Raw genomic sequence first — 22,721 nt, 5'->3', positions numbered from 1 at the left:
ATAAGGGGGCTATGCATGAAAATGTGTGTAATTCCTAAACCCTTCCTCCAATTTTGACATAAATATCCTCAAAATAAAGCTGAAAGTCTGCACTGCAATTTCATCTAGATGACTTCTTTTCAAATACATTGTGTTAGCGCACAGGGCCAAAATTATGAAAATTGTGTCACTGTCCAAATATTTCCGGACCTAACTGTATGATTATTTGCAGCCCTACTGTATTTGTGGATCCATGTCTGTGTGTGACTTTACACAGATTCAGGGTTCAGGTCCCATAAAGGTGTGTATTTGTACATGTAGGTGCTGCTTGTATCTACTTTGCGTGTATGTGTTTGTGTCCACCTGATTTCCAGCCAACTGTGGCCATTAGCCGGCGGCTGAGCCTGTTCAGACATCCAGGTTAGAGTTCTGATCTAATCTGGAAGATCTGTGTCTGATGAGGTCTCCACTGTAAACAAAGTGGCCAGCCGGAGCCAGTTGCAGAAATCATGGAGCCAGTGGGCAGTGGGGATGGAGTGGGCAGGCAGACATTAGCACAAGGGTAATTGCTGTCCCCACGGCAGTCCACTGAATGACATCTAATATTGCTGGGGAGGGCAGCTAACCATTACCTGGTGCGGAATAAGAGCTTTTTCTGATGGCCACTGAAGTCCAATTGGGTTTGAAATGGTTCATCATACACCCTTTTCGACCAATTTAGCCTCCTATGCTGTTGTGTCTGAGAAAGGTACGGCAACTAGATTATTGATTGTCCTTGAGTTTTTTCATACATTGATGTTTTTTCATAGACTTTGAACTGACAGGAGGGTTGTTAAAGTGAAGAGGGTGACTGTTGCATTTATGGATGTGGTGCATTGCAGAGGCAACACAAGCCTGATAATTGGGGGCCTTTGGCGACTTAATCTAACCGTAGGCTGCCTCAGCTATGCAGGATTTTAATTCACAAGAATAATGTGCTCTATAAGCAAAATTGTGGTCTCAAATGTGCTTTGTGTTTGTTTGCAGCCAGTTTCATCATTCTGTAGTGATTCATTCTGACATATTAAACATGCTTTGATCACTGAAGAAAAAAGACTGTTTTCAGAAAAATACATTTTTTAAACACACTAAGTATCACAGCTCATGCTTGCATTGCTAAAAGTTTTGTATGAAGAAAGGTGCATCTCATGAATATATTCCCACAGGGAATGCCCAGGATTATGGCTCCGTGAAAAACAGATGCCGCAACAGAAAAGAGTAAATCAACCAAGCCATATATTGGTATAATGAAAGCTACTTCACAGCTACTATTTGTCAGAAGCTATTACAATATATTACATTAAGAATATCTTATATGTCAGAACTTGAAAGCACTAAGGACACCTTTTGCTCATTTTGTTGTCACCAGGTAGATAGGTTTGCATTTCTGAACTAACCAAATGCTTCTCTTGCAGGCCTAATTGCTGCAAATGGTTTCTGAAACCAGTCTCTCCTTTCCTTCTTGCCAAAAAGCTTAACATCAGGCTAGAACCCCATCTGCCTCATAGCTTGCAGATCAGCTCTACAGCTGGTCTTCAGGCCCTGGTTGATGTGCAGATGTGGGGTTTCATTTATAAAGCTTAACTCCGCTTCAAATTCCTCCTAGAATTTGGCAATTTAAATATGTTGAGGTCAAAAGTTTACTCACGCTGGACAATTTAAACATGAACATTTAAACCTAAGCCTGCAGTTGTAGTTCATGAAAGCTTTAGGAATCGAGTGTGTGCAGTTTTCAGCTTCCTATGCATGTCTTTTGCTGTGAATTTAATCATGGTTTGAACCGACTCTCAGGGGGCTGTTTCACAAAAGCAGAATTTATAAATCCAGGATAACCGATAAAGCGAGCCTTGACCTAGTTTAATCTGTACATCCTGGCTTGGTGCGTGTGCAGGCTGAAGTAATTCGGATAGATGCGCGTTCACGGCTTTCCTTAACAGACCGCGAGGTCGATAACAGATTTACTGATGCTAAAATGGAGAATACGCATTGTACATACTTTACACAGAGTGAGCAGCAGCTTCTTGTGGAAGTATGATCACGTGAAACACATTTATATATATATATATATATATATATATATATATATATATATATAAAAAAAAACGAAACACGGCCGCTGTAATGAAACGGCAAGAGAAAGTGTGGCAGGCGATCGCGGACCGACTGAATGCGTATGTAGCCTAAAGATATACATTAACTGACCACTGCTCTGAATTGAAACCGTCATAATCATACCATTCAAGGATTAGGCTACTAATCATTTGCATAATTGTTGTACTATTTGCCTTAAAAGTAAGCAGAAGATAATGTTACTCAGGAAATTTACCATGAAGATCAATTTTCTACAACGCTAGAATATGATGCAATATCTCTTTCACTCTGTCTCTCCCTCTCTCTCATGGGCTAAAATATAAATTACCTAAGTAATATTAACTTCCACTGCTCGCTTTTAATGCAAAGTGTACAACTGTTCGTTTTTGCAAATGACAAGTAACTCATTGAATGCTTTCAGTTAAGGGCAGTAGTTCATAAACTTTTATTTTTAGACTATCATTCAGTCGGTCCGCTGTTATCTGCCACGCTTTTTCTCACGTTTTTGTTTTTTTAGAGGCCGAATTTCCTTCTTTACATATTATATGCTTTTCTCCCTTGTACACTCAACAAAATTATAAACGCAACACTTTTGTTTTTGCCCCCATTTTTTATGAGCTGAACTCAAAGATCTAAGAATCAGAATCAGAATACTAAGAAAACTAAGACTTTTTCTATGTACACAAAAGAACTATTTCTCTCAAATATTGTTCACAAATCTGTCTAAATCTGTTAGTGAGCACTTCTCCTTTGCCGAGAAAATCCATCCACCCCACAGGTGTGGCATAACAAGATGCTGATTAAACCGCATGATTATTGCACAGGTGTGCCTTAGGCTGGCCACAATAAAAGGCCATAGTCCCAGTTTACTGGTCAACACAAACTGTGTGCTAAGAATGCCAAATACAATGCACATGGAAGAGGAACAAACATGATCCTTTATTGTTAAAGAATTTTAAAGAAAATGAATCAACTAAAATAATTTAAGGTGCACTGGTCCACTATAAAAACACACATGTACAGCATTTTATGTATTGTCCTTAGTAACAGATTTCATTTAAAACATTTGAAATTTTATCAGCCTTTTCTAATTATCTCAACAACTGCTGTAATATATTCATCAAACTTCTAACAACAATATGAACAGTAGTCTTCATACAGCACTGGAATATCCCGGCTTAATCCCTTATCTTGGTTTTGTGAAACAGCCCTCAGGTCCCTGATAGATACTGTAGTTGCTTAACAACTTCAGCATGTGGCTCCTTGTGTGCTACAACTGAAGAAGAAAAGGTCCCTCTAGCTGCCTTTGTGAACCAAAACATGGAGCTACCAGCATCTTATTCAAAATTTACAACCCACTTCCTCTCATCAGTGCAGCAGTCAGTCATGCTCCTCGCAGATTCAACTCAGCAGCCGTGCTTGCCTCAGCGGCAGAGGAGCTTTATCTCGCGCCGTTCTGGGCTACAGTTCAACTTCTGTCTCAAAAACAAGAGTGCATAGTTTCAACACAGGGGTAAGAATCAGTGAGTGCTATGCTGTTAAAAGTGTAGTAACTTTCCCGTGCTGGAGGTCATTTCTGAGAAACTGCCGCTGTATCCTTTATGATGCAGCTCCAGGCATCCCACAATAGCAACATGTGTTTGACAAAGGCTTCATCTTTATCATGGTACATATCACTTTAGATCCTATGTTAAAAACAGGAAAAGTACATTAAAAAAGGTGCATGACTGTTTGTTTATTCTTTATTTAGTGGGTTTAGTCATCATTTTGGCTTTGTAACTTCATCATTCAATTGCCTTTTTCTCTGACTTCTGGTCAACATCAACAGCTAAAATTAAAATGATCCATCAGTAAAGATAATTTCCTGTCAAATTATAAGGAGACTGCTGCAGTATGCTTAAACACGAACCAATCAGTCAGTCATTCAGTCTGTCAGGAGCCAGCTGGAACAGGCAGCAGCCAGGCAGAAACCCAGCGCTGGAGGGGAATTGGAGGCGAGGAAGACACAGTGTAAGATTATCAATAAGAGCAGAGGGCTGTGTGTCTAAAGGCTTAGCAGAGGCACACCAAACACCAACAAGAAGTAAGGGGGTGGGATGTGTGGGGGGTCATTTGGGTGGCAGAATGAGTGGGAGAAAGACAGAAAGAGAGCCAGAGACTGAGAGAAACACAGATGAAGAGATGTGCCTCTGAAATGATTGAGAATGAAACCACGTCTGCTGACAATCGCATTGGGATTGCGTGTCTGTGTGATTAGGTGTGTGTGTGTGAGAGAGAGACAGAGACAGAGAGAGAGAGAGAGACTTTGCATGTGTATCCGCACAGCAAGCGCTCACATGGGAAGTTTCTCCCGGGGGCTGTTGTTTGTTTCCTATCTGTCAAATCGTATACAGGAAATATTTAAAACATATTCAGACAGACACCTAGTTGGTGAACTGTGGAGGTCACACAATCTCCAGGAGTAAACAATGTTTACTATGCCAAAGATTATATGCAAAGTAGATTATTTATAGGAGTTTGAATATGTCCGGTGTTTTCATTCTTTTGTCTTCTGCTTTTTTGAGGCAGCAAGGCATTTAAACAGTCATTCATGAAACTAATGAATCACTTGTTTGATTGGCAGCCAACAAACTGTCTGTCTATCTACCTATCTATACGTGTGGTTCAGATATCAATAGCTTTATAGTAAAGTATAATAAGGTATAATAAGCTTTAAAATGATAAGGATAAGCATTATCCTCTCCTTTCTACAGTTACTGTTTTGGGGATCTCAGCAGATGAGTTCAGCATACAAATTGGATAATAATGAATATATTTATTGTCTCATTTACAAAATTTATTTCAGGAATTATTTAATAGGCATATTTATTAATTAAAATATTAATATTGAATTAAACGGCATTCCACAATTTTAGGTTTTTGCTGTGGTAATATTTCAGTATCAAGATATTTAGGCAGGTATTGTATAAAAGTCATCACTTTTGGTATAGTGACAACACTACTGCAGACATATTTACAACAAACTTAATAACATTACTGACAATTATCAATATGGAGCAGTATTGCATATTATACTGCAACACGTCTGTGAGTGGTGAGCTGCCAGATGACAATAGACAACTATTTTTAATAATTTTTTTATTCGATAGAGCAGCTGGAGAATGACATGAAAGGGGAGAGAGAGAGAGGGGATGACACACAGCAAAGGCTGCTGTCGAAACTCTGCCTACATGGGGCGCACGCTATACCAGGGAGCTAGGGGTTGCCCCAACACTTGATAACAATTTTGACAACCAATCTTTTTTAAATCATCTATTCATCTAGCAAAAATGCAAACATTTGCTGATTTCGACTTTTCTCAATTTTGAGATTTGCTACTTTTTTTGCAACTTTTTTTATCTCGTTATTCTCGTTATTCTTTATGAGTTGTATTAACCAATTAATTATTAAAAAAAGGATCAGTAGATTAATCTACAGTAAAAAAGACCATTAGTTGTAACCCTCTGAAACTAAATACTCAAGTACAATCCTTAAGTACAAATTTGAGGTACTTTAGTATTTTAATTCCATGCCACATCATACTGTACTGTAATTTGGAGGCAAATACAGTATTCTACTTTTACATGGATTCTTTTCAAAGGATATTTCCAACTCACCTTGGCAAACTGGAGGCTATTTTAGGATAAAAGAAAGTTGTGATTGGTAGAAAAACACAAGAGGTAAACTGTGTCAAATCTGCTATCCATGTGAGAGTCTGCGATGAAGCATAAGAGAAAGCTGCAATAATTCAAACTTTCACTGCAGCTCTTTTTGCTTGCAGTCCATGTTAGGAAATGTTAATTTACCATCAACTCATTGAAAATTAATGCTATTCAGTTTGTTGCCTAGTGCCCAAATCTAAATGTAGCAGGAGATGAGTCAAATGGTTAGAGGAGAAAGCTGTCTCATCTTCACCGAATGAGCTGCCCTGTAGCTTAGTTATCCTTCAAATGTCACACACACACACACACACACACACACACACACACACACACACACACACACACACACACACACACACACACACACACACACACACACACACACACACACACACACCATTGCCGGGCCATGTAAATATGATAATTAACACTGCAAAAATAGATAATTACCATGACCACCATCAAAGCATCTCAAAGCCATTTTTATCTCCACTGACATGCAAAGAGGAGATGGTGTGTATGTCACGTTTTCAGATTTGTTTGTGCATGCTTTCACAGGAATCTAAAGCTAATAGAGTTTTTGTTGAGTTGGCCTCCAGTTTAGTACAGCATTTGCAGTATTTCACTTTACCATAGCCAATATGACAGCCTGCTAATAGAGATTAGAAGCAATGCAACAGTGCCTAATTCCTGTTCACATACAAACCACACACACTGTTCACAGGTATTTCAAGCTGGAATTAATTTCCACAGTGTCAGCAAGCACCTCTTACCTCCGGGAGAGCTCTATTTCCTCGGAGGCCCCCTCCACGCCTTGTTAGCCAGAACGCTGAATGTTCTGCAGACCCTGCAACACTGCCAACCTCTTTACAGCTGTCTAAAAATCCCCACCAATCACCTCAATCATCTCCTGCCACTTTGCTCCTAAATTCAACCCCTGACAAGAAATTTCCAGCATATTTTACCTCATGTGCCCACAAGAATGAGTGGTGTTGTTGGTGTGGTACCTCTGTCAACCAAGTGGGGGCACTGTTGCATTTCTAAGCTTGTTTTCCCATGCAGGACACCAAGGTGATGAGGTAGGCTACAGGGTGCCACAAATATATTCTGCGTTATTCATTGTTGCAGACAGAGCCCCACTGTTTAGGGAGACTTTGGTCAAAGGTTTGGGCACAATTTTCTGTTCACACACACTTGCCAAAGACCTTTTAAGGTGCAAGTCAGTATGCCGCCTCACACCAGAAACACAGACAAAAGGAGAGAGAGAGTGGAGGAGAGAAAGGAGAGACAGACTTGAATTCAGGATCTGTGGGTGCAGCACTGTTGTCTCCTGAAACAAATAAATATGACAAGTTCCTGCCGACTCAGTTTGCAGAAAAATACCAAATCAGTCGCCACCAATCCAAGACTTTTCATCGGAGGTGCACCTCTTCTCCCTTCGCTAAAATTACCCATAGACTAGGCAAGGCATTATTTCTATAGCAACAACAAGGCAATCCAAAGTGCTTTATGTGAGACATAAAGGCATTAAGACAATATATAAAAGAAAAACAAGGCAATAAAAAGATAATGAATTGAATTAAAAAAAAAAAAAAAAATGAAAAAGTAAAATAGATTAAAATAGAATGATACAGATTAAACAGTTAAATAAAAACTACAGTGCAGCTACAGCGCAGTGCAAGATATGAAACAGGTGGCGATCATTTTTACTTTCATAGACATCTGCCATTGTAGCAGAAAGAAACAGAAAATGTTGAAAGACAAAAAAGACTTTTTTTAGCATTATATGACCACAAATGTTTAAGTTCAAGAACAAGTGTTCAAAGAAAGACTCCTGTAAGGGAAATTATTTTGCAATCATTATAAAAGCAGTCTTATTTTTCCCCAAGATCAAAAAGATATAGCACAATCCAATCTGTATTTTTTTGTGTAGGTGACATTTAGAGTCCAACTGCAGGCAAAGTGTCATTAATAGTGCCCTTTTATAATAGCTTACTTGCTTATTGAAAAACAATTAGCAGCAACAATTAATTGTACAAGCCTTTCAAATAATTATGCTAACATTTAAGCTAACACTCGAAAATATTTTTTTAGCTGTAGTGAACAACTGGTATTTTGGTCCCTAACAAAACTCTTCAACATTACCCTTAATAATATCAAGTTACAGCTGTTATTCCACTATTTAACTAGTTCAATGCTTTTCCCCATCATTCAGGACATAAATACTATGTCTCCTTTTCTCCAGATCTGCTGACCAGCGCTCCACTGTGTGCTCAGGTGATAGTCATATGGTGATGTATTACAGAGCACAAAGACAAGACAGAAGACAAGTGTGACACGAATACAAAATTACTTGACGTGTTCATATAGAATTAAGTGGTGTAAGACGTATGACACTGCGCCAAACTGCCAACCATGTTTAGTGCTGAATTTGTTTTACCAATGCCACGCTAAACCCTTACCCCCACGTCCTGCGGTGTACCGACAGATAGCTAGTGCCATCAATCAGAAAATCCCATGATAATAATTTCCTTTTTGTCTGACACAACCATCAAACTTGAATGTCTCTGAGGGAGGTGATTGGCAAGGTGATGACTGTGATGTGGGTGACAGCGAGAAAGAGGGAGAGAGAAGGAAGGATTCAAGGAAGGAACTCATTTAGAGTTTACCATCATTATTTGTACGGTGTGAAGTGCAAACAATACGTGTGAAACAATCCTAATCATCTCAATCAGCTGTCTATTGCCTTTGACCGAGGGTCAGAGGTCAGGGACAGCTACAAAATAAAAATGGTCTAAACTAATTTCCCTGTTCTGTTGATGCTGTGATATTGATTCCCAAATGGGCCATCATAAATTGTGATCTTGTGACCTTTTTCCTGAACCTTGGTACTAAGAGAACGGCTAATGCCTCCTTTCACAGAGGATAGGCCTTAAGAATAGCAACCACAATGTTCCTGTCAATAAACTATAATCATAAACAGGACAGCAAGATGTGCAATGTACCATACAAACATCACACAATCAGTATTTATTGGCAGTTGATGCTAGATATCAACACGCTTACTGACTTGAGAGAGACTTGTTGCATGGATTGATTGACTCAATCCATGTTCTGTTGTCAACTTCACTGTACAACAAGATATCATGATTGTATTAGCCAACTGAAAGCCAACTGAAATGCCTGTCATACTGTATGTTGTTCCTTTAAGGAGGGAGGGCATTTAAAGGTTTGCCCAGTGACACAGTTGCAGCAATTTATTATTGTGAGGTTATGTTATCTGTGCAGTCAAGTGTTTTGGAATAAAGCTGAAGCATTCTTGAAACAGAATTGCAAAAAAGAAAAGAAATTCCAAGTTCCAAATTTTTTCCAGGTTCCAGCTTCTCAAATATGATGATTTCCTGCTTTTCTCCAATGTAAATTGAATATATTTGGGTTCGGACAAGACAAGACATTTGAAGAGATCATCTTGGGCTCTGAGACATTGCCCAATTACCCCCACTTTGTTTTGTTGTTTTGGACATTTAATAGACTGAACAACTAATCAACCAGGCATTACATCGAAAATAATTGGCAGAATAATTAATAATGAACATATTGTAAGTGGTTAGCATCAATCAATTAAAATACTAAATTAATGTAGGACAGTATGTCTATTACATGAAATGTATGCCAATGGTGGCACAAAATAAAGATTACATTTCTTCAGTTTGAAAAAAAAAAATCCTTTTCTTTCAAAAGAAAGGAGACATTTGCTATGTGTTGCATTGTCTGCCATTTTGGTGGAATGGCATTTTAAGATTCAATTTGGTGTTGGAGTTAGAGTCGAAGCTAAGATGGCAGCATCAAAATTAAACTGGCATCACTGCAAGTCATGAGCTGAGACTCTGCAGCTGTGTCCTAAATCTCCCTAGCAACCACAGATGGCATTGTCACGAAGGTTCACAAGCTGTGGACAAATAAAGGTTTAACAAGTTACAGCCAGGCAGGAAAAAAGATGTGATGTAGGTGCACTTGTTTGAATACAGCTACTGGCACTATCTTTAGTGTGAGGTCATTTTGCTCCATATCTGCACCAAAGCACTATGAAGGGCTGGAGTATTATTTTCATCTGAATAGTTGACTAATAAAAAAAATCATCAGTAGTAAAATGACCCTTCTCCATTAAAAATAGCAAAGAAATGAACCAGAGTCCACTGTATTCATTCAGTTTAACTGTAGGCTACATTTTAAGAGCTGGCTGCCATCGTTTCCCAAGAGGTGGAGACTTTCAATATGGCTTCCAGCAGTGTTTTTAACACAGGGACTTAAAACTGGGTCTTCCTATTGAAGGGCAAGCTCCCTAGTTTTCATATGATTAAACACTTTGCTGTTTTTAACCATATACCGTAAAAGTATAATTGTATTGTACAGCTAAAAAGGAAAGAGACATCCATTTCATTTTCTGTTTTTGTTCAGGAGTCCTTGGCTTTCCTTTTGGACAAAACTGTGGTTCATCATAGTTAGGCAGACAGTGAGATCCATTGTGTTAAAGCATAATACAGCATGATTATATTCACATTTATGTGCCTCGTGTATGAGTGGTACATTACATATACACCTTGACAAAGTTCCTAGTTTCCAAGATGACTTACTGATAAGCAATTTCTGTTTTTCCTCTTATATTTAATAGCAACATAGTACTTTCCATAGAAGCTAACACAATACATTTATTTAAATGCTTACACATCACAGACATTAGTTTTGCTTCTGGGCCAAGAGCAGGTATACAGTAGATTGGGGTCATTCTGGGATGCAATGACTCATGTTGAGCGTCCTGGAGGTGTTATACTATAGCCTGACAAGCCAGACCCACATCAAGATGTTGGGTCTGGGAACTCACCATTGGCAGGGCTCAATCCGAGGGGTGGGATAAACGGTTGTCTTTCAAATTACCACTGCACGCAATAGGATAGTGCTACAACCAAGCAGAGCAACGAAGAAGGTAGCGGAGCTAGTTGATAGATTAAACTTTTGCCGTATCCGGTTTCTCAAAGAAAAGCTTAACTCCAAGTCTTCCAGAATCGCGGCCAAAGCTGATTCGAAAGACCGCTGTTCGCCAAGACCCGGTTCTTTAAGCACCCGGTTCCAAATTTCTCAAAACCCGAACATCAATAAGGTCCGAGCTTATCGATACTGATCATACAGATCATATAACGTTATGTCCAAAAATAGATAAGTGCACGAACCGGAAAAATGATTTATAAGCAAAGTGTGCGTAAATACCATATGTAAAGACTAGCCTCCCCACCGCAAATCATTCAAAACATAGTCGGACTGGATACCGAGAGCACTGCTCTGTGGGCCGCTTAATCAGCTCGTTAAAACAAAAACAGCGACAGAGACAGAAGAAATCAACAGTCACAGACTCTGTTTTTGCAATAAAAGCAATAATAGCTCTGTTAAGTGGTGCAACAGACCATAGTTGAGCCGTGGTCCGTGGTTCGGGGCCACTTAAATGTCTGTGCTGCTCTCTGATGTTCCGAAACCGACGTCAGAGGCAAAAGAAACATCGCTGCACGTCACTCTAGTTAACACTAACGTTACACTTGGCGGCAGTAATGTTAGCCTACCGTTAGCTAGCAGCTGGATTAAACTCGGTTAAAATGCTGACAGCTAAACGGTGTAAAAGTGTGACTGTATTTCACTGTAGAGGATTCCAACAGCGGGACGTAATATCCTGCCACTAAAGCTTATAGCTAAAAGACACAAACTCAGTGTTGCCAACTCTCTTCCAATGAAAGTAGCTAGCACCAGCTCCAAAAGTCGCTTAAAGTAGCTAGATGACGTTATACGCTCATTTGCATAATTGTGACGTAATTACGCAATAATTTGCATAAAGCTTAGTGGATGCGTCAGCAAGTTAGATAGAAAGAAATAGAAATCTTTAGCCAAATAATCACAAACTCACTAAAGGAATTGATATTAAATTATAATTATTACTTAGGTAGCCTATATTTGAAGTAAAAAAGAAATCTACAAATGGAGGTAGAAAGATCGACAAAGAATTCTCAAAGAAGGCTGGCTTTGCCAGGGCCAGGCCAGCTCAGCTGTCTCTCGTACCTACACCGGCCACCGCACCCTGTCCCCCCTCCCCTTCTACCTGCCTGCGCAGTGCTGCTGCACATGAGTAGAGAGCAGAGAGGGGAGGTGCTGCTCCTCAGTTACAGAACAGAAGAGAGAGGTGACTGTTTTGGCAGCCACTAGAGAGAAATACCTTTGCGTGCTCGCTGGACAATAGATTTATATATCAATAGACAGATTTTTCGCTAGTCGTTTAAAAAAATAAAAAAGGCTCTAAGGGGGTCTGAAAAGTCGCTAAGTTGGTAACACTGCACAAACTAGCACTTGGTCACTGCTGTTGTCGGAGACTAAAGGTTGTATTTACTTAAAACTGGTAAACCTCGTGGTGCATTCAAAGTTATTGTAAAATACCCTTTTTTCATCCGTTTTTGTCAGCAATTTACTGGTGAAGTTATTATTATTGTTTTTACATTTTTAATAAATAATTAAAATTCCCCCCTTTTTTGTGTTGATCTGAAAAATTGAACCGATCCCTGACTCAAAACCATGATCTGAACCGTGAGTTTTATGATCTGTTGCACCCCTAGTTCTGTTAAGATTAAGAATTTGTCGTCTCGACTAGGGTTGTGCCGATGGACGATATCATCGTCCATCGTGATGGCTGGCTGACATCACGATGGAGAGCCACCATCGTGATGCCACGCCCCCTACCCTGTCAGACACACGCTAATCCTAGTCGCGGGCGCTGGACGGGAAATTGAAAACTGCGTCTAGCAAAGACACTTGCGTCGGGCTTTGCACTGTGCTGCGCAGGGTGCAAGATAGGGCCCTTTAAGTGGAAGCTACTTTTTTTCCCCCTTACGAACAACCTATTTGTGAAAAAGACCATCGCTTTGAGCAGACTGGATTGGCTAACAGTCTCTCGCTCGCTCTCTCTCTCTCTCTCTCTCTCTCTCTCTCTCTCTTTCTCTCTCCCTGTCAGCATTAGCTCGCTCTACCTACTAGTAATGTATCAGCATGCGGTAGTTGAGAGAGAAAAGGCATTAACGTGGAACGCTATCACACTTTCCTTTCTCACATTGACATTATGCATACTCAACTGACTGCTACATTTCATCTTTATTTTGTAGGCCTGAACCCATAAGCAGTAGCAGTGGCTGAAAACTGTAGTTTGGGGATTGAAGGGGCAGCTTTTGAAAACAATCTTACGTCAATAATACGACTACTGGCACTACTAATATAATCACTAGTACCAATAAAAGTGATAACAAAAACAACACTACGAACTAAGATGCAAATTAAGTCTATACTGCTGCACATAGGTGGGTGTAATGTTTTTTTCTGCTATGAGCAGAACTCATTACTCAACCTTATTTCTATTTTTGTGCTTCAATGAGCTGAAAACTGATTGTGAGAGTCATGCATCGAGTCAGGTCTATATGCACACATTTAAATATGACAAATCAGATGTTTAGGCAGTACGGTCAGAAACTATAATATTAATTTATTCTTGTAAACAGCACCACAAACAGGCACAGAATATAAAAGCATTAATTGTATGTAAACAACCACATGCCCTACAGCAGACAGAAATCCCCACCCGACACACTGAACTGTAGATGTAGCGCCATGAGCATACAAATTTAATTAGCCTAAATAATTCCCTACCTGCATGATAAAATATGAACACAACTGTACATAGTATATAGGCTGAACAATCCCTCTTTAGCTGCTAAAGGCTTCAAGTTAGACGCTAACTATCTGTCTGCTGTTTGGTGCTCAGCAGGTAGTTGATTATAGCCAATTTAAAGAACTTGGTTTTTGGTTCATAAAGACCATGATATGTACTGAACGAGCACTTGTCAGTGCTCTATGGTGCTCAAACTATGTAATGCCTCATTGTTTCTAAACTAAATAAAATAAATATCTGGCAATTTTGTAGGGATGCACGATATATCAACAATCATATCGGTATCGGCAGATATTAGTAAAACATTTTTATACATCAGCATCGGTCAGATAAGCAAATATGGGCCGATGTCAACAACTGATTATTATTACCATAACCAAGCGGGGCAAGACCAACAAGGCGTTACGCCAATAGTTAGTCACTTAGGCTACGTTCAGACTGTAGGCCCAAATCAGATTTTTTTGGAGTCAAGTGACCAGGTCAGACTTCTTCAGAAGTAGTGTAAACACTTAAATCTTGCCCAGATCAGATTTTTTCAAATCAGATTTAGACCACTTCCATATGTGGCCCTGATTTTTTTCAATGCGGCCACAGTGTGAACAACCAAGGAGGATTTGATGTGACTTTTACGTCAATCTACATCGACATTTGTCACAATTATGCGCCGGTGGAAGTTAGCACCAGGCACAGACAGTCAAATTAAAAACTGACAGAAAGTTTTGACTAAACTGCGTCTCTGTGAAGCTATTCACAACGCAGTCCCACCACTGCTGCGTCGGATGTCATTGTTATTGTTCTTTTGCGCATGCAGGTCAGTTCGAAACCGCAAACAGTTTACACTGGAATCTGATATAGGCCACATTTTAAAAGGTAATGTGAACAGCCAAACAAAAAAATTGGATTTGAGCAAAAAAAGAAACGAATTAAGCATTAAGACTTGCGGTGTGAACGTAGCCTTACAGTCTTTAAAAAGAAAAGTGTACTCTACATAGATGACCTACCTTTTATGGTTCAAAGCAAAGTTGCCAGTCAGTGTCAATTTCCTGTCCTTTGGTGCATATAAAAGCTAGCAGGTTTTAATTTGTTTCAAAAACAAAACAAACAAGCAAAACAAAAAACAAACACAAGCCGCGCTTAGGAGGAGCTAGGCTTGTCCTACAAGCACCCTAAGCCCCTCTTGCACCATCATCCCAGTGGTACTTTGGACATGACAGACTTTTACGGATATAAAGTAGTAGCTGTAACAACATAATAGCTGTAATATACTTTGAGTAGTATCAGCAGGATACTTTATAAGTTACTATAAGTTAGGATATAGGACATAAGCAGGCAAAGCATCAAACTTGTTTAACCTGCACTTCTTACAGACATTAAATGACAGAGAAGGCATGTTGTCAAGGACTTTTGACTGTGGCACATTACCAATAATAGGCTTTGGCATTTTAATTAAGCCATCCAAAGCTATTATTTTCATTGGCAACAAATTCTCCTGGAAACAATAAGGATCCTTTTTGACACCTCTCTCTCTCTACTCCAGAGGTACAGCTGTCATCTTTGCTGACAAGAACAATCATTTCAATTTCAATTGAGGCTACAACTGCTGCAATATTTAACCCATACATTCACTCAACATATTCAGCAGAATCACTCACTGTAATTGTCATGCACATTAAATGTCTTGGTGACATTTCTGACATACTGCCATCTGACAGTTTGAATACTGACACATATAGAGTTACACAGTACTGTACATAAAAGTACTGACTCACATACTGTCGTCCTAATGCAAGAGCACAAAGTCCTCACATAGGCTAAGGCGCAAAGGCACTGTGAAACAGAGGTCGACCGATAGTGGATTTTACCGATACCGATAGCTAGGTTGGGCCGTATTTGCCGATAACCGATTAATTGACCGATAGTATTTATAACTTATACAGTTGACAAAATACATACATTGTTTCAAAAAAAGTCCAGACGCTTTTACCAATAATCAAAATAATAATGTCATATTTATTGATATTACACCCACAGCAATGCTACACAAGCATGTGTGTTGTCTAAAACAGTTCTCCTACATATTTGGAGTCATCCAGTGCAAAAATAAACATAATGAGCATTATAATTCATATAAAGGACAAACAATCTCAAAACCTGTGACGCCATTCTTCTCTGTAGAACGGTAACAGACGATCTCTGACCTGGAGGGATCTATCTTTCTCACTATACTTTGTTCTCGCTTGGATGCCCATATAAGGCGTAATGTGTGACGGACCTGCCTTCCCATTGGTTAAAAACATAAACAAAGGCATCATGGGAGATTCCCTTGTCGGTAGCACCTACTGTCTATGGGTAGCACGGAGTTAGCGGCAGAAATGACCGAAAACGTGATGAATTATGGACATCAAGTGGATAAATCTTGGATGTAACAGTTTGGATTTAATGCTCACCAACCCCGAAAAAAGGAACAAGTTCCAGGCTGGATAGAAAATCGCCTGTAAAGGCTAGAAAGACAACAAAGACACCAAAGACACCCCCGTGACGGCTAACTCGTTAGCTTTTAGCTGCAGCAATCAGTAAGTCTCTACGTTTAACTGTTATTAAATTATCTAAATATGAATCAGAGGTGCCGTTTGGGATCGTGGACGATCCTTTAGGGTTCTGATTCTGACATTTGCGTCGGACGTTTATTTTTGTCAGTGTTTTAACCGCTTGAGGTAAGTTAGCCTACTACTAATGTTTAGCGTCATCTCAGCCTCGAAAGCAAACAAACATACTGTTGTGCTGTTCTTTCTCTACTAATGCAGCATCTATTCAACAAATTAATAACTTTATAATGATATGACAAAATTAACTGTATACATACCTTTTTGCTGTCGATGCTTTAAACGCGCATCTGATGTCAGCCTTCTCCGCACAGCATGTGCTCTCCGTGCAGCGCGCAGTAACACGTGTTGAAAATAAACAACACAGGCATCAGTGATAGTTTTTATTTCGCCTCTAGAGGCCGCTATTGTAATGCATGATGCCAGCAGACCCTTCTCAGCTCTCGCGTACTGTGTAATGAATGACTCAGCCGCTCCAGCAACGGACGCAACCAGGAAAAACTATCGGTATGGATTTTTGCCGATAACGATAGTTCCACCAATCAACTATCGGTCGACCTCTACTGTGAAATATATACTGTGAAAATATCGGCGATACATATCACTCTCCCAACATACAGGAAGAAAACAAATTCATGCAGTTTCTTCTTTATTCTCCTTCTACATTCAGGATGTATGTATAATGCACAGGGCTGACACTCCACCAGGCACGGACTGGGGCTAAAAAACAGCCCTGCACTTTCTCCCAAATGGGCCCATCATCCGGCCATTCGCCCCTAGCCGTGCACGACAGACACTAGCCAGGATGTCCTGATACTATGCCACAATACTGTAGCCTATCAGACTAGGTATTCACAGCAAGTAACATCTCAAAACTAATGATGATAATTGGGGTTGTGTTTATTAATGAAGCCTCAGCCTTCAAATAAAAACAAAAAAAATGTACAATGCCATTACATCTGCATTGCAAATAAAATACAAATAATGGCTACAGATTACACAAATTTGTAATTATAAAACAGTAGCCCACTGAGTATTACTGACAACACTTTCAAAGTATGTACCTGAACAAAAAAAAAAAAAAAAAAAAAAACTGCACTCTGATGGAAAGACAGAAAGTGCAAGCTAGGTTTTTTTGGTTCAACTTTTGGTTAAATTTCTAAGGCGTTTAATGTTTCAAATTAACCTAACAGAAATGGCCCTCTTTTCTTTGACTTTTTCCCATCCACCTTTCTCCTTACGTTTTCTACTAGCCATGGTCTGGTGATAGCAGAGCCGGTCTACGGTGATAGCCAGCTAGTAGGCCTACTTTTTTTTACACGTAGCATATAAGTGATCGTATTAGCGCCCCCTGCTGTTAATATTGCTTTATTTTTTGTGCCGACGGCCGTTCTGGACTTTTCCCGAACGCACAGATTGTCAGTCCGTCCCTGCACTCCACTGCTTGAAAAAATACACAGTGATGGAGCCTGGATGTGAATTCACTTTGAACTTTAAGCAACATGCCGGCGCGCCGGACCTGTGAATGTAATCTAGGTTAGAATACGGTGTTGTTACAGCACATGCCTCATGGCTAAAACACCGTAAAGATCAATGCCTACAAGCCTGTGAAAGGATGCAGGTAAGCAGGTTGCACAGTATGATACCCTACTACTCTAGTAGTGATGTTTACTTTTGAACTCTATGTGCAGTGTTTCCCACACATAGACTAATTTGTGGCGGTGCGCCATACAATCAACACCGGCTGCCACATATTGCGTTTCGTTATAAAAAAATGTTTTTACGCTATTTAAAACACGCAGCGTATTCGTTCAGCTGCATTTCCTTTCCCTGCTCTCCTCTGTCTCTCTGTCACACACACACACACACACACACACACACACACACACACACACACACACACAGTCTCCATGAAAACGAGAGAAGACGGCTGGCGAAATTCACTAGTTTACGAAAGGTTGGTATCTCGTGAACACCTTTACACAATCACTCTGAATACAATGTTGTCAGTGTTAATGTGTGTTAATGTTGAGTCCCGACCCGACCCGTAGCAAATAAGGGATTGCGCCTGCTTTAGAAAGTTAACTAGTCGCAAGTTTGTGGTAAAATGCAGTTGGGTTGTCGAGGTCAAAACACTATATGTAGCAGCTGTGAATCAAATAAACTTATTATAAATAATGTTAATAATTTTTTTACTCTTACACTGAATGTTTGCTGCTTCAATCCAGAGTATTGAAAAGTATTTTCCGCGACTGAAAAAGGCACGTGTTGAGGATGAGGACCAGCCTGAACCGGAGGTATCAGTCTGAAACAGAGCTGAACAGTCCGACCAGTGTAATTAGTTATGTCATTACTTTGTTTACAATATTTTTAGGCTTCAACCAGTGCTGCTCAAGCAGAAAGACAGGGTCAGGGAGAGAAAGAGATAGATTCATTAGACATTGAAGAAAGAGTAGGAAAGGAGGACAGCATCCAACAGCGTGTCCTCCTCAGTTTTTGATACTTGATTGTTACGAAAATAAGTATTCCAGAATACCAGCCTTGGGCGGATAAGCACGTCCATTTCTCGCTTTGTGATGATGTTATTCATAAATTCAATAGTCTTGCTTATTTTGCATTAATTAACACGTGCACAAAACCTGCACCACCACAAATTATTCCTGACCTAAAAATAAGAACAGACTGTAATTTTGTTTTTGGCACCATGCAGCAAACTAGTCTGCATTGCATTTTTAACATGGCCAAGTGTAAGCACTCAGTAATCCTCCATCATGTTGGTTCTTAACAACATTCAATTAAGGAGGGGGGCTTTTTTCTTACAACAATTCAGGGGGTCATTACAGGGGTCCCTGGGAGGTTCACAACCTCACACATGCTGCCCTTCTGGCAGAGTGAGCAGGCAGATTTTCATGAAGAGGGTGTTTGTCTGTTGTCACCAGAATAGAACACAGTCTGCTTTGCTGAGCAGTATTTTATGATGCAGTAAAGACAAAATATGAGTTTGTTCGCACAGCCTCATACAAAGACACATTTAGATATGTATTTATTTGTTACTGCATTGATAAGAAAGAAATTCCAAATCCTCACCCCTGTAACAGATTTGTACTCCGTAGTCAACCTCCATTTGACTTTTAATTTCAGCCTTTTTTCTACCCCTTCCTATTCATCTGCAATAATATCTGTGCCTCACAGTAAGTATAATCATTAGTAGTTCTACCAGAGAGGCACTTCTAGTTTGGCATCTTGACAATTTGCCCTGGCACCCCCTCTGCTTGTTCCTTTTAATTTGCAAAAGGTACATTTTCAAGAGGAAAACAATCCTTGTGTTTAATTAAAGAAATGGCCACTGATGAGAACACGTTTTTTCTTAGTGAATGTGCACTCAGGTAAGAAAAGAGGGTAACACTTTACTTGAAGGTATCTAAATAAGAGTGACGTGACACTGTCATGAACACATGAACCCTAACTCTAACCCTAACTTGTCATGACAAAAACCGAATGACACTTAATGACAGAAGCGTTATGTCATAAACGTTTATGACTTGTTTATAATGTTTATGACACGTTAATGACAGTGTCATGTCACTCTTATGTAGATACCTTCAAGTAAAGTGTAACCGAAAAATTTACCTGACAGCTCAACTTTTCATTCTGAATCAATATGCAATGCTGTTATGCTATCCACTATTGCTGCAAAGTGCACCCTGAGATTGAGCAGTTTAATTTACAGTACAGTCCATTTTTCTAAGTGCCATTTGTGTGCAAAGTTCTATTGTGTGGCTCTGTGCTGTGTACCTAAAACTCAAATCCAACTATGTCGTGCTGGGTGGAAAAACATGTTTTTGAGCTAGACTTTGCCATGTACAAAATAAATACTCACAAACACACTTCTTTTAACAGGAAGCTGCTGGGTGGCCCACAGGATGATTATTGTTTCGAGAGGTTTGAAGATTTTTGACTTGTTGACTGAGAAAGGAATTCCCTGCAGGACTGAACGTTGAGAAACCACTTTGCTGCCAATCCCACATGCCAGCCAATCATTTGACCACCATGGCATTTTCCTATTAGTGAAAAAATCACATTCACGATATCACAAAAAGCATTTTGTCTACCCATTTTCCCCCCAGAGGTGACAATACAGGGGATAGAGTTTGCAGAAAACCCAAAATCCAGGCAGAAAGAGTTTTTTCCAGTTTCGACATGGGAGATCAAATAAATTTGTCTTGGTTATAATATAGAGGGTTTTCACGACGCGTCATCAGACCAGAAGTCGCCATATTGGAGGTACTCCACATCACAACAAAGCACATGCACTGAAGTAGATCCCGAACACCGTCAAGGAAAATGGTTAATTATTGCCGTGTTTTAGGTTGTACCAATAGGTCAGACCGAGAAAAACATTTGGAATATTATCGACTTCCAAAAGTTATTAAAAACCAGGGAGAGGAATGCCAAAAGTTATCAGAGGAAAGGAGGCGCTTGTGGTTGGCAAAGCTCAACCAGGATCTACAGGGAAAATCTGTCTTGTTCAGTCTAAAAAACAATTGAGAGTCACTTGGCTACACCTCGAGTATCGCAATGATATCATACAGTTAAGGTTAGGTTGATTAAGGACATTGCATATTGCATTACTTACTTTGGCCTTCACAACACAACGGTCGTTAATGTCTTGGTACTGCGTCTCCCTCACCCATCCACACACCATCTGGTTATAAGCCTCCAAACTTTTGTAGGATATAAGGTCTTCCGCTGTGTATGGGCTCGGCGAGAAAACCAGGTAGTTGACTATATCGGGATATGCAACTGAAGGAAGAATCACCGGGTCGCCATGGATCCAAGAAGAGGGAGCCAAGTTGTAGGGATCTGCACCGCCAGTAAACCGTAATTTCTCGAAATATCGCACCTTTTCTTGTGGTCCAAGTCCTTCCCTATATGCCTTTGCATCTTGGACGCGTTTTGATGAGCTTTTCTGTTGTTTAGACATAAAGTATTAAAGTATCCAAAGCGCACAATACTCCATTACTCCATTCAGTTGTTTACACCGAGTGCCTCCAATACGGCCGCGCATCCAGGTTACTGCCCAGAATGTGACGTCGGTGAAAACCCTCTATACAGTAAAGTTGCACATGATGCAGGGAGGAATACATTTACCAGGGCATACATCATTATTCAACCACTTATTTGAATCCTGCAGATAAGCACCCTCAAGAGAGACATGTCAATTATGTTTTGCCTGAGACACTGGTCACTATAGGTGTTTTGTGCCTCACTGTGGATAATGTAAATGCAATAATGCAAGAGCCTATCTGAAACCAGCTCATTTTCAGTCGGGGATTGGGTATCCCTTATTCAGCTGATGATTGGATTTGTGACATGCTCTCCTCTTAGGTAAAAGGAGTGTAATTATGGGCTTGACCTTTAGGGGCATTTTCTGCATCGAATCCTCTTAACAGCATTCAAAAGTGAGAATAAATCTGGGATTGGTCGAGTTTTGCACATTTCATGGGCACTTCTATTTCCTGGGGTTAACTCATCTTGTGCTGGTGTACAAAAGCACATCAAGAGTTTTTTTTTTTTTTTCAAAATCTAACCATGTTTTTTGGGAGGTAAGGGAGAGGTAGAGACCTAGAATGAGAGATATTTTTGTCTCTGGGATTTTCAGATACCAAAAAAATCGAGACAACACAGTCTTAAAAATGTATTAGGATTATGGAACGGATGGATTAGAAATTACTTGGAATCAATGGGCCTTTACCAACAGTTCTTAAAGGCTAACTACCGTATTTTTCTACCTGGAGCCTGTTTCACAAAAGCAGAATATATAAATCCAGGATAACTGATAAAGCGAGGCTTGACCTAGTCTAATCTGTGCAGCCTGACTTGGTGCGTTTCACGAAGGCCAAGCCAGGCTGAGGAGGAGCGACTAGGTCGAGCCAGGCTGAAGTAATTCAGATAGATGCGCGTCCACGGCTTTCCTCAAAAGACCGCGAGGTCGATCACAGATTTACTGATGCCAAAATGGAGACTACGCATTGTAGATACTTTATACAGAGTGAGCAGCAACTTCTTGTGGAAGTATGATGATGTGAAACACATTTTTTGTATAAAAAGAAAAGAAACACGGCCGCTGTAATGAAACAGCGAGAGAAAGCGTAGCAGACGATCACGGACCGCCTGAATGCGTAAGCAGCCTAAACATATACATTAACTGACCACTGCTCTGAATTGAAACCATCATAATCGTTTTCCTGTTTTTTTCCTGTTACTCAGGAAATTTACCATGAAGATCAATTTTCTACAACGCTAGAGTATGATGCGTAAATATCTCTTTCACTCTGTTCCTCCCTCTCTCTCATGGGCTAAAATATACATTTCCTAAGTCATATTAACTTCCACTGCTCACTTTTAATGCAAAGTGTACAACTGTTTGCTTTTGCAAATGACAAGTGACTCACTGAATGGTTTCAGTTAAGAGCAGTAGTTCATAAATGTATATTTTTAGATATATCATTCAGTCGGTCCGCTATTATCAGCCATGCTTTTTCTCGCGTTTTT

The 22,721-nt window shown here is 39.9% G+C and overlaps 1 long non-coding RNA gene across 1 annotated transcript; it reads right to left on the bottom strand.

The window, feature by feature from the left end:
* Positions 1–5,726: 5,726 nt before the first annotated feature.
* On the bottom strand, positions 5,727–12,666 carry LOC118495014. The gene is made up of 3 exons (XR_004897310.1): positions 12,493–12,666; positions 9,837–9,841; positions 5,727–5,739 (listed from the first exon to the last, which is right to left on the bottom strand). It is a non-coding gene; the product is annotated as an uncharacterized LOC118495014 (long non-coding RNA).
* Between the last annotated feature and the right edge of the window lie 10,055 nt (positions 12,667–22,721).

The sequence above is a fragment of the Sander lucioperca genome, chromosome 1 (genome assembly GCF_008315115.2).
Source record: "Sander lucioperca isolate FBNREF2018 chromosome 1, SLUC_FBN_1.2, whole genome shotgun sequence".
In the NCBI taxonomy this organism is placed as follows: domain Eukaryota; kingdom Metazoa; phylum Chordata; class Actinopteri; order Perciformes; family Percidae; genus Sander; species Sander lucioperca.
Note: the sequence above shows the minus strand (reverse complement) of the source record. Positions and strands in the feature narration are given on the sequence as shown.